Below are 3,521 nucleotides of genomic sequence, written 5' to 3'. Positions count from 1 at the left end.
AAGAGTAATTCATATGCCATCACGATATGAGCCCAAAACCTACAAAGAAAATGAGCATATCAATAATTTGAAATAGGAACAAATAAAATTTTTAGTCTCACATGCAGCTATCAACTAATCCCACAGCCTCTTAACTACTCAATTGCAGTTCATTGTAGAAACAGCAACCCAAACATGATACTTTGCGAGGCCCCAGCAAACAGATAAAACACTTCATATATGACCGTACATGTCTCAAACAAAAACAATCTCCAAAGGACATGACATTGAGGAGGAGCAAAAACTAGTTCAACCATCGGCATGTAAGCTAAACGCTAGTAGTACTTGCTCTCAAAATCAACCATCCGCATTCCAGTTAAAGTTGGGCAACTTATAAAACTATCATCAATAATTCAAGCAAGGGAGAAACTGAAAGGCTTTGCGCTTCCGAAACTGATCCAGAGGAGGCTAAAATTCTAACTGAATGTACAAATGATGCTTGGAAGAATATTGAAAATAAAGAAATGGGTATTGATTCTAACTGCAAGACCTATATTATGCGTTGCAGGTTTTTCCAACACTGGGTAACATTTCGTAAAGGTGCGGCGGCAAGCATTACTCCTTGTTCAGTTGTCACTGATCAGCACAGTTTTAAGAACAATAACTTGACCAGCAGAATCTGAATGAGAACCAGCGAATAATAGTTTTTACCCGTATGCCAGAATGGCTGCATAGAAAAAAGTCGAACTCCGTGGGATGACAGATTTTCCTGACCACAACAGTTCCTATGCACAACAAGAACGCCTTAAGTTTTTGTGCTTTTAAAATATTTTTGATGGGAGGGGCATCATTCAGTTATCTCTATATTTAGATGGATTTTTCTTTTCCAGTTTTAACCAACGGGACAGGGTTTCCATGGAGTTTTCTTTTCCAGTTATAAGCTCATGTTCAATTGGTATGAGTAAGAAATGCATTTAGAAATGCATCATAATCAAGTATACACTAAATAAAAAGAATAGAATTCTCAATAAAATGAAAATTTTGTACCTTTGAGATGAGACAAGCGCTCCTTACTTGAATTAGCTAAGAATTCATCAAAATCACCAAACCCTAATGCATTCATAAGAAATCATCAAAAAATTAGAAATATTCGGTTAAAATATTGTTCAAATAACATTAAGATGAAGGAGAAGGGTAACCCCCGACCTGAAAACTCGAACTACCCTTAAGAACTAAAGACAGTAAGATCTCTTTTTTTCATCATCAGGCAACGTGACTTCAACAATAGAAACAATATAAGCGATTGCATGAATACTTACTGATCTTCTGGTTTGTTGACGGAATTCGAGATAACGAAGAAGGTCGTTACTCGTAAGTATGTTAAGATTCTATTTAACACTGTATAATTCATGTCTATTTATGGTACTCTAATTACGGAACGCTCTTCAGTAGACCTAGTGTATGAGGCCAGTTTGCTTAGTTTGCTTTTAATAATTCCACCATATTTCTTTCTAATAAAGAGCAATCGTAGTTCCAATAAATTAATCATTGATACATGCCTGAGTTGCAATAAGATACGTTTCTGTTATACTCAAGCCTTAGCGTTTGAAGGAAACAAATATATATACCATTATGATGAAACCAACAACTTATAGCTTCGACTGTAGTCTGATGAGATTTAGTTTTGGATCTACAACTTTCATACTGAAGGAATTTCAATTATGTCACAGTGCATACCCTAACCCCATCTCGTACCACTACTTACTTCTTAGCCGAATCCCAAATCAAAAACATGCCCTTGTACAAAAACGGATGTAAGCAACATGTTTCTACTTACTAACCCATTATCACACACCATGATGAACCTCCGAGATGCATACAAATGCCGTTTGTGCATTTTAGAAGCCATTGAGAAACTGCAGATTAAACGCGAACCCCAAGATGGGATACAGATTGCAAATGAGGCAGCAAGGACGATCACACCGGTAAGAGTAAATTGGGGGCGGGAACTGTGACCATAAAAAACCTCAGTAAGAGAGACCAAAACACAACCTCATCAGGACATGGAGCATCGGGTATCAAATAATCAAGATTTGTCCTTCAGAGCTTAAGGCTTAAATAACTGGACCTCACCATGGAAGGACTGGTTTTATAATCTTATACTATTAACCAAACAAACAAGCAAGCAAACTCAGATATGAAATAATGCAGATGCGAACTACTGAACAATATGCAAAGATAAAATCTTTATACCAAAATGTGAAGAACAACACATAATAATCAACAAAACATACAAAAAATTAACAAATTCTAAGCTACACAACAAGCATGATAAACCATGGACAAGAAGATCTATGCACGATCCGAGTAACAACGTGAACATGGAACTGCATGAATAAAAAAATCAACTTCCAATAACTGAATATATATTTACAGGACGAAAATTATGTTTCCAGAAGACTCTGTATCTTCACTTGATATACTGCTAGAGTCTTTATTCATCATATAGATTTGAGGATAATCATAGTAGGACGCAGGCACAAATTCGTTTCTTTTGGCAAGGAGGAGAAAGGAATCATCACAGAGTGAGAATGGAATCAATGGATCACTAGAAGACACACTAACAGTAGCACCTTCTTTTGCATCGAGGATAGTGCCTCTTAGAATCTACTACTATTACATTAGGGATGCATGAACCATGTTTCTGTTGGCATCCTGATTTTAGGACAAGTTAGTTCTGGTTCTAAATTATTTTTACTTCTTTCATGAATCCTGGTTTTGTTAAAATCTCAATACTGTATCTTCTGGAGATTAATTTCAGTCCATCAATTACCTTAAAATAATAATGCTGCAATAACATTGTCCTAGAAGATCAGTTCCTAGGAAATATTTCCTATTCGTTCATTTCTTATTTGCTTTTCTCACATAAAGAGCAGAAACTATATTGCTTGTATGTTACAAATACCCATATGTTCTAAAACTAGTTATGCACTACTTACGTGGTTACTAAATAATAGTAGTATGCCTTTCAAGGCATTGATTAATTAGGAGTTCACATGTGCTCCTCTCACTTAACAGTCTGCTAAAAAAGGTTGCTGGCAGGGGAGACTGCTGCCTGCAGTGCTTGTTCATTTCTTTAACAAAGGCACCCAACTGAATTTTTTTAAATCCCAACTATAGCAATTAGCATACCAGCTACTTATTTCTTCCCCAGTCTCCGAAGAATTTTTCATTCCTTTGATCGAATTGAAACAATACCGTCATCAATAATATAAATTAGATGAGAAAATAAGGATTAAATTCGACCTTATCGCGAACCCAACCGCCGACGACTCGAAGCTGAGTTCCCAACTCGAAGTGCTTCAAAACATCGAGCAAGCGCTTGAAATTCTCCTCTTTCTCAGTGAGATCGATCTTCTCCTTCACCGTCACCGGACCCGCCATAAGTCTACTTCTCTCGACGCCGGCGGCGCCGTCGCAATTGAAGCGAAGGAATCGAAACCCTAATCTGGGGGATTTGGGGCGGGATGAGATGAATTTGG

The 3,521-nt window shown here is 37.1% G+C and overlaps 1 long non-coding RNA gene across 1 annotated transcript; it reads right to left on the bottom strand.

Moving 5' to 3' along the window:
- Positions 1-3,514, bottom strand: LOC109843149. Its single transcript, XR_002247550.1, has 3 exons — positions 3,286-3,514; positions 1,027-1,089; positions 1-39 (listed from the first exon to the last, which is right to left on the bottom strand). It is a non-coding gene; the product is annotated as an uncharacterized LOC109843149 (long non-coding RNA).

Source organism: Asparagus officinalis, chromosome 5 (assembly GCF_001876935.1).
Source record: "Asparagus officinalis chromosome 5, Aspof.V1, whole genome shotgun sequence".
NCBI classification, from domain to species: domain Eukaryota; kingdom Viridiplantae; phylum Streptophyta; class Magnoliopsida; order Asparagales; family Asparagaceae; genus Asparagus; species Asparagus officinalis.
This window is presented reverse-complemented; position numbering and strand designations above follow the sequence as displayed.